General features: G+C 37.5%; 1 long non-coding RNA gene across 1 annotated transcript; it reads right to left on the reverse strand.

The window, feature by feature from the left end:
• Positions 1-252: 252 nt before the first annotated feature.
• On the reverse strand, positions 253-2,051 carry LOC143420676 (uncharacterized). The gene is made up of 3 exons (XR_013100401.1): positions 1,987-2,051; positions 855-944; positions 253-770 (listed from the first exon to the last, which is right to left on the reverse strand). It is a non-coding gene; the product is annotated as an uncharacterized LOC143420676 (long non-coding RNA).
• Positions 2,052-10,113: the final 8,062 nt, after the last annotated feature.

The following is a 10,113-nucleotide window of genomic DNA, read 5'->3' on the forward strand; positions in this document are numbered from 1 at the left end:
CTACAACTTCTGATTAACTGAACACACCAGCCAATCAACAGTGTTTAGTTATTAATAGAAACAAGCAGAGCAGTGGGGCCTGATGACCGACTTTGAGAACCACTATAAAGATTTGTAAAGGTATATTAAAAATAAAGCGGCGCATATATATATATATATATATATATCTCAAGTCTTCCAAATAACAATAATTTTAAATCACACCCTTCTAAAATACCTCAGAAAACAAACATTGCAAAGTAAGGCAATTTGTTTTTGCAAATCTGCTTACCGGTATTATTAAACATTAACTTTAACCTAGCAACTTGGTAAATATCACAGAATCAAGAAAATTACAAAACATGTTAATATTTAACAACGCAACAATCCAAAGGTAAGGTTATACGTATTATGAACTCTCAAAACTACACTTGTCTAAGACTGCATAAAAAACACAAGCATCAGCACATCTGAATATTGCAGCCTAAATTACATTTGTTTTATAACAGAAGTTTGTACTTAAGAGACATTACCTGTGGGCTGGCTTTAAGCCCATCAAGTTCCAGAAACACCTTCTGGAATACCTCTAGAGTGTTCTTTACTTGTTTGGGGTAGCTCAGATTGAGAGCGTATATAAGTCCCATCATTAAGGCACACGCTCTGGGCACATCAAGGTCTTCCAGGACAGCTGTTCCTTCAATCACAATTTTAGCGACGGCTGGAAGTGGCACTGCTGCACGTCTGGTGACTACGATCTTTACCACTTCTTCTGAGAACTGTTCTTCACCATCCTGGCAAGTAGGTTAAAAAGAAACATGTCGGTATTTTATGTGCTATTTAAAAATATAACACAAAACAATGTGAGATTTACCTACCAGCTGTTCTCTGAAGAGATCCTCTTCTTTCTCTTTCAGATACACCATCAGGCAACGGATTGCGACCTCTCTTCTTGTTTCCACTGAACTCTGGAGAATAAAAAAAGTTTACTAGGCCAAAAGTCAAACATATTACATTCATAGGACTAGCGTTTTGCTAATTATTGATTTAATTTTTTTTTTAACAAATAAACAATTTAATTTTTATAACTTGAATTTAATCTGTTACATACTGCCCTGCTTTCAATGCACCCTTTGCTAGCAGTAGGATAAGGTGAGTGAAAGTAAATGTAACCTAGATTTGGAGACTATTTCAAACAGTTTTTGTTGAGTTCTAAGGACTATAAAAGACTACAAAGGCTTATCGAGGCTTTTGAGTTAACAAGTTATTTTAAGTATAAAACCTTCTCTAAAATACTACAATGAAACACTGAAAAGATGAATCCAAAATTCAAAAAATAAATAAATAAATCTACAGACTGTAGTTTAAAATTGGAAAAAGTGTGTCATATCCAAATGTGTGAGAGAATTTTCTTTTTAATTATTTGAAGACCACTGTAGACATGCCACAATCCCACACTCCACATTATGCTTACAATTACAGAAGGTAACGAAAGCAAGTCTTATGTGCACACACACAATTTAGTTTTTTCTTGCTAGGTCAACTAACTTTAACCTCAGGCATATTTCACATTTGCGCTTAAAATATCAATACATTTGATAGAAATACTTTTACTCACATAAATACTCTGGCATAAATTCACCACATTTCACTCTGTCAGTAATTAGTTACCTCACCCAAGACCGTCGAAACAAATTTACTCTGACACCATGATAAAAATGCAGGCAGCTGCTGACTGGTTAATTTGAACATATACAGGTTCAAATTGAACATGCTCTGCTGTCTGCAAGGTCTGTCAGCTAACCAAATGCACCCTGACAAGTGACAAATTTTAAGTATAAGTGGAAAAATTGACAATGTACTCTGTTTGCTAGCTAAAAGAAAGCTAGCTAACAACTTTAACTTTAGCAACTTTACTATGCTAAACTATGATTAAAACCATCAAATTTAAAGTGTACAAATATAACTTGTAATTAATCTATTTTGAAATTCAATACTTAGTTAACTCACCGAACACAGTCTAGGGGAAACACACCTCTACTCCCACAAAGTGATAAGAATGCAGACAACTGCTACGCCTGTGATGATACGAACATATGCTACGGGGTTACCCTCTGCTGTATGCATGGTCTCATACACACCTATGGCTAACCAAAGTAACGACCGGAGTGACAGATTTAATTGACAGATTTCATTAACAACAGGAAAAAATACAAACGCTCTTTTATACTTTTATACTTTTATAGAGTAACAACTAGCATAACACAGAGTGTCAATTCACATCATGTAGCTGCCATTGTCAGACTAAACTTAAGCAGTAAATTCCTGTAACTAGTACATATTTATTAAAGACTATAAAACAAGGAACTTACCAGGTAGTGGTGCCAACCTCTGTTTTTTTCCATTTCTTCTTTTTTTATGGTAGTTGTAATTATTTTTTCGTTATGGTCCAGTTATGGGCAGTTCAAACACGAAAGATGTTCAAACTCACTTTTACATGTTACACAAACTTAATATTTTCTGTTGTTGATTGATGATAAAAGTATTTTGTTCAATATACTCAAACATTTAAGTTAAGGAGGTGTTTATTAATTTCTGTGTTGCACTGACTTTTAACATTGATTAGTCAACTCACTGAAACGTGTACATGTAGACAACTTACTTTTTTAAGTAGAAAAATGCTTTTTTGTTAAGTTCTACCTACAAACACCATGAATATTTTTTAGAGTGTAGCTATGGTTTCAGAATTAAGCTGATGCAGAACAGCGTGGTCTCCTTAGTGAAATCTCTTCAGTTTAAGAAGAGATGCATTAAATTTATGAGCAACCCTATTGTAGGATTGAGAGCCACGTCTACACTATAAAAATTAAAACTGACATTTACTTAAAATCTTTGAGGCAACACTTAAATATTGAGTAGATTGGAAACCAGTCAAATCTGTTCAATATACTTGATCAATCGAATAACTAAAGCTTAAACATATTAAGTTGAAATGACTAATTTTAGTTGTTACACAAACATGAAAAAACTGAGTAAATAACACTGACATGCTTGGTTAATGTAACTGAAATATAGATGCTAGATGTTAATTCAAAATTTTGTTCCATTTACTTAATATTGTAAACTGAACGTAATCAAAATTGTACTTAATATTAAATATGATAAATGGCCTGTCGTTGTATAGCCCTTTACTTAGTGCCTCTGGACCCCAAAGAACACATTCAGGATCATTCAGTCATTCACATACACACACATTCACACACTGGTGATGGCAAGCTACATTGCAGCCACAGCTGCCCTCTGACCACCACCAGTTATAGTATTTCACTGGTAGTCTAAGTCTAAAAAAACAAAACTAATATGTAGTTGTGTGTTTCATAATACATGTATGAAAAATGACCACATGTTAAACATTTTTCCAAATGAAAATTTAATTTTCATTTGGAATTTTCATCAAATGTTTCTGTTTCCCTTTTAGCTCAAAGCCTTACATACTTGAAGGATCAATGGCAAACCAGGAGAGCAAACACAAAAGCTCAGAGTATTTAAAAAACTAAATGAACAAAACAATGAAAAAGGCTCATGGTAGTCAATTACTCTATGTTATCGTGTTTTACTTACACTTTTCAGTTGTAGGTGCTGACAATAAATAATACTGATTTGAATAATTAATGATTTTAGTACAAGATACTGATGAGTATAGATACCTATTTATCAAATATTTTGAATTTGAAATGAATTTTAAACAAAAATATTAAGTACATGCAAAGAAGGTATTCTGTGAACCACATACTGAATTTTTTGTCCGAGATAAATGTAAATAAATACCTTAATTTAACACAAACACATACGTTAACATTTTAGACATTCATTTAAACTTATCAAACTCAAATAATTACTAAGAGGATATTCATAGATTTTATCAGGCTCATCTAACTTATATTTATAGTGATATTTACTAAGCCTCTGAATTACAGTGTACACTGTCCTTGACGGCAGTACGCAGGCTAAGTAAGGGTAAGTCGCCAATGTGTAGTTCATAACTTAGTCCACAACAACTGCTTCTTACGTGCCTCAGTAAAGCTACAATATTAGCAGAAATTATTATCTATAGAAGGAGAATTTGCAATTATGTTAGCATTCGATCTTTCAAATGTTGGCGTTTTAATGGACTCTTCCAGTCATGCTGTAGGAAATTACATCACAAATAGAAAATATTCTCATCTGACTGTACCAGAAAAACAGCTGCTAAGTGACAATAATATCATTTTTCCACAGTGCATGTCATACCCCCCGATAACCCGTGTGGTTGGGTTAAAACAAAATGAGCTGAGTTTTCCTTCAGCAGAAATGCCCCCATCATTTTGCAGCAGAGAAGGCTGGTCATTTTTTTTATGATATTGAAACCTAATTTCATAAACTTCTTTTATTGTGAAAATATAGCTCCTAGTTTTATTGTGACAAACTCAAAACACATATTTACTCCTGAATGGTGGAGTTCTTCTAAATGTTTGCACATTTTAGAAGTATAGCAGACAGCCCTCAGCGATACAAGCTATTCTTTCCCCATAATTAGGTCAAGGAAAGGGGTATCCTAACCCTATGCAGTAGTAGGCACAGAATATTGAAAAACTTCTTATATTAATGCTGATAATTGTGTAGAGTTCTACTTTCTCTGTAATGCAATGGATAGTTTTAGTTAATAAATGCAGCAGATTATTGAATATGTCACAGTGATTACATTCAGGCATCTAAAGTGCATCTTTTCAATTCTTGCACATTCTTACATCTCTGCTTCCATCACTCTCTTCTCCCTTATTATCCATCGCCTTCATTTCTTCCCAGGCTTTTTTTTTCCTCACTGTTGTCTTTGATAGTTCTTCTCTGTGATTCTGTTGCTCCCTCTATCCCTTTTCTGTCGAAGATAGCTTGAGCTCAGATCTCTGCTTTGGGATAACTTCATTACAAAGCAACCAGGGGAATCGAGGGAGGGTGAAAGCGAGGAAAAGGAGGGAAAGAGAGATGAGGGAGATAAGTAGCAGTGTTGTTATAAAACTGTCTTCCTTTTTATGCCTTCATCTCATCTCTCTGGTCTTGTCCTTCGCTAACAGAGAGATAGTCTGGTTTTAAATGAAGAAACACTCACCTTCTCCAGGGTGCTGCAATAACAGAAATCGCTGTTCGCTATTTTTAAAAAAAAGAAAAGAAAGTTGCAGTGATGTGGAGGCAGTGATATATTGTAATTAATGCTGTGGAGGGTGCAAGAGATTTTTATATCTCCAACACTATTAACAGCTTAATCCACTTTACACTTTAATACCCGGAGCTATTTTGCAATGTTGTATTAGAAATAGGTGTGTCTGAAACTGAAAGAGGACACAAGACATCTGTAAATGTTGCATGTATGCAGTGTGCGTTTGATATCCCTCCTTTTATCTGCGTTTTTACAACCACGATGACAACAGTAGCCTTCAGGCAGATCAGGTCGCACAGTAACCAATCAACAAATCATGTTTACTGCAAGTATTTTTGTTTTTGTTTAGGAGCCAGCTAATCCTCGTCACTCTTTTTTTTTCTCCTTTGCCTCCCCACTTTCTGTTTTCTTCTATCCAACCCTTTGTTCCACTCCAGTCTCCCTCTTAAGGCAATGTGCTATTAATGAAATATAGCAGGGAAGAAGAGGACATGTGTAAGCTCAGCCTGTTAGGATATGAAGCAGTCATCCCAGTATCATTTAAGTTACTTTAATTGAATCCCAACAGGCAGAAACAGCCCAGTGAAGGCAGACTCTGGTTTGTGTGTTTGAGTGTGTGCGGGCATATGTGTACATATGAGTGGAGAAAGCTCTCAAATGTTTCTGTTGGCATATATAACAGTGTTTGTCTTGCAGCGCAACGTAATAAGTTTCTACAGCTGAAAAGATTTTTCTCACTAAAGGGTTTTGGAGGACTGGGAGAACTTGAAACCTCTTTGCTCCAATATAGCTAGACCGTATGGTGCTTACTGGGGGTGAATAGTAAGATGTAATGGGATCAGCTGTACATAAAAGGGTTAATTCTATTAACGGGAGAACTCCACCCAAACTCCAACACCCTGAAGCTCTATGAGCTACAGAAAGAGGAAGGGTGAGGATTTGTGAGTGTCAGAGCCACAGTCCTGGAGGAAACACGGAGCATCCACAAATACATTAGGAAGGCAGCCCCGTGGAAGGAGCAGCTCCAAGAGTGCCTCAGGGAGCTGAAGACAGACGGTGATGAGGAACAGGAGGAGAAACTATCATGGAAGACCAAGCCCCTACATGGTATGCACCATTGATAGGTAGAAAACGTTGCTGACATCAAGAAATCCTACTTGTGGCAAGAAAAGGTTGACCTAAAGAACAGCACAGAGGCTCTGATCGTGGCATCATAAGAGCAGGATGTAGGCACCAGATCCAAAGAGGGAGGACCCAAGTTGCAGGTTGTGCAAAGGTGCCTCAGAGACTATCCACCAGATAGCAGCAGGATGTAGGAGGCAAGCACAACCAAGTGGCTGGGATAGTGCGGAGGAATATCTTTGCCGCATATGGACTAGAACTCCCCAAATCCCAATGGGAGACATTAGGTCCTGTGGGACTGAAGGTTCCAGACAGACAAGCAGCTGTTTGAAAAACCAACCAGACATAGTGGTGGTCGAGAGGAGCAGAAGACAGTTGTGATAGATGTGGCAATCCCAGTGCACAGCAACATGAGTGGAAGGAGGACAAGGAGATAAGGAAGTCCTACAGACTGAAGAAACAACTGGCGCAGATGTGGAAGATAAAGTCCAAAGTGGTCCCAGTGGTGCCAGGAATTAGGAGCCATTTCACCTTTTTCAAACTCCGAGGAATTGCCTCACCTCCCCCTCAATACCACACCTTCACCTCCTGCAAGTAAGCTTGAAAAACTGTTATACTTACCCTCTTTGGTAATCCTTTAACCCAGCTCTAACTCCGCTCTCCTCTCTCCCCAGTGTGACCAATACTTACCTGCCTAGATCCAGTTGTCCTAACGTTCATGCCACTCTAATAGTTCCACGGCTACGTTTCCACACCACAGTTTGCCACGTCCTTGTGTTTTCACCTATATTATATATTCACCAATAAATTGTGTTAAAACGCTCTCTTGCTTCCGCTCTGTGTGTCTGCGCTTGGGTTCTGTTCAAGTTGCTGGCCTCCGTCCAGCGTGACATTTAGTTTTCACTTTAGTTTGAGTTTATTTGAACTAAAATCTACAAACTCAAATTTTAGATATTGTCTATTAATGGAGACAACAAACATAAGTCTCTCATAAATCACAGCCTGTATTGTAAAAAATATGGACCAACATTGTCACAGTCCCTCATGTAATCCAGCATCAGCCTGCTTTATCTGCACTCAAATAATGATTAATAGATCTCGTGAACATGAAGCAATGATTTTGAGTAAAATCCAACTGAAATATATGAAATCAAAGGTTTATGTGTTAAAATAATTAGTCATTAAGGAAAATATGCTATAAACTGAATTTATAGCAATCAAGTGCATTTAATCAAATGTAAAATGTTACCTTCCATATACATGGAAAATTTACATGTAATCAAATTTTAGGCCATTTTTGGGCATAAGTATTTTGTGTGTGCTCTATCTCTCTCCCTTCACCTTCTACGTTCAGTTTAGCACATTTGTGGCCTTCTCCTGGTTCCTGCTCTGTGCCAGCTTACACACCTGCAATCAGTCTCCTGCTTCTAAGCACCAGCTCATCCTCCCGTTCTCCGCCAGATTGTTCCGTCCACTCGTGTAGTAGTGACGCTCAGACTCTCTCAGTTGCACTTGGTAATTCTAGATCATATTAACCCTGATGATCCTGCCAGAGACTTATCTTGTTCCTCTTATGGATTCCTTCTTTGTGTGTCAGCTGACAGTTCAGTTCTATGTTGTCTGTTTTTGGATTCTGAGCTTTCCAAGAAACCACCACAATCTCTGTATAACCGCATAAAGATGGACAAGGATACAGTGCAGTATTGTTTGTGTTTGGGGTCATCTGAGTATGTTCTTAATCCTGTGATGTAATTTACACAGTTAAGAGAATTTGCTACCTAATAGGTCAACATTTATTGAGAATAAACTAGCTATGAAAACAAGTACATCCACACCACAGCTTTATGGTTATAGCTACATAAATAATGGTTTCATTTATTGCATAAATCCAGTATTTGCAAACCGATGTTTGCAATCCACTCAACACATTAAAAATGATAAACCTGGTCCCATTTCATTCATGATGGCCTCTCTTTAACAAGGAGTTCTGTACAGAGGACAGGAGGAGTCTGATCGTCAGATGACACCAAAAGAGCTACTTGAGAGGTGAAGAAGAGCAGAGTATCTAATAGATAAGACGGAGTTTGTCACAGTTACGAGTTTTCGAGTTTAAAAAGGAGCCCTTGTCACAGAATAAAAGCAGAAGCTAGGAGGCCAGGGTCATTTTTCAAAAGTTTTGACATCATACAAACTGAGTGTTTAATCAGTGTCAGGGCTTTTCTGTGGTTGTAGTCTGTTGCTGAAAATACAAATAATAAAGTTAAATGAAAAAAAAAATAGATTGCACTTATTTTGTTCATTTCAAATTCATGTCATAAAAATCAGCTCATCTACCTAACCTGACCCTTTTGGCAGAACACATATATATTTATTTTACTTTGAAAAACTTGGGATCTCAGAAAGGAGCTAAGGTTTTTGTTTCAAGATCCTAATAAAACACCTGGATGTATATATGAATACTTTACTATACGATGCTATTCTGTAGTATATAATATAAAACCAGAAAGAGCGACAGAGTAAGTATAAAGATTACACTACTGATTGATATTGTTGGTTGCTTCTGAAGGTGGTGGTACATTTTTTAAAACCCCGGTTGCAAGGCTGTACATGCATGTGTGGTCCTGGTTACACCTATTGTAAGGTGTCCTACTGCAGATGGGCTTTTTAGTACCTTGGCAGGTTTTCATGTGTCCTTCAGCCCAAGTTTAGACACATTTTTCAGGTGATGAAACTTTTCAAATGTGGACTGAAGTGTAGTTGACAATAAAACAAAAGCTAATCTGAGCATGGGTGAGATCCAAGAGCTCTTTGCCTTCTGATCCAACTGAAAAAATCCTCTCTTTTGTTTGTTCGTTTACCTTGCACTTTTTTTCATGTGGGGTTTGAAGTGGTCTTATTTCAGCTCCATATTCTAACATGGTGAGTAATACATTACAGTATTCACTGCAATATCTTGCAGATGCATACACATACACACGCACGGAGCTGAACTACAAGACGTGTAGAGACTGGAAAAGAAAAACAAACAAGAGGTGTTGGTGATGACATTGTGTAAGAGACCTTGAGAACAGTAATGAAACAGACAATGTGAACTGGGAGTACAAATATTTCATTAAAGCAAGTGTACTAAACCAGGTTCTCCGGTTATTTGTGTCCTTGTCTCAATCTCCCTGCTGTCACTCATAAGTCATCAATGCACACAACGAATGGCTCATGGCTGCTTAATAAAAGAAAATCAGAAACTCATTTTAATGTCCTCTGTTTCACTTAGTCTTTGGACTTTTAGTAAGTATAAAATATACACACATGCACACACACACACACACACACACACACACACACACACACGTCCTCCACAAGATGTGGAGGGTGAAGGCAACAGTGGTCCCAATGGTAAATGGAGCACTCGGTGCAGTGACCCCCAAGCTAGGCAAGCGGCTCCAGCAGATCCCAGGAACAACATCTGAGATCTCTGACCAAAAGAGTGCAGTCCTTGGAAACAGCAAAGATACTGCGCAGGACCATCAAGCTCCCTGGCCTCTGGTAGAGAACCTGAGCTTGAATCTTTGTATTATATCTATCTGAGTTATATCTTTGTCTTTCTACCTTGTTTTAACCTGCCTGAGACTGACTGACCTGAGAAATGGGAAGATAATATGAAATATAGTCATCAAATACAGGTAGTAATGGGTAATGGAGGTCTTTTACCAAAAGGAAAAAAGGATGTTTGCAAAATCCCTCTGGCTTTCACCTTTATCCCCAAGAGTTCTGACATTCAACCCAAGAATCTTACCTGTAAAAGAACATCTTTTCCCGTCAAC

Source organism: Maylandia zebra, linkage group LG10 (assembly GCF_041146795.1).
Source record: "Maylandia zebra isolate NMK-2024a linkage group LG10, Mzebra_GT3a, whole genome shotgun sequence".
Classification (NCBI taxonomy): Eukaryota; Metazoa; Chordata; class Actinopteri; order Cichliformes; family Cichlidae; genus Maylandia; species Maylandia zebra.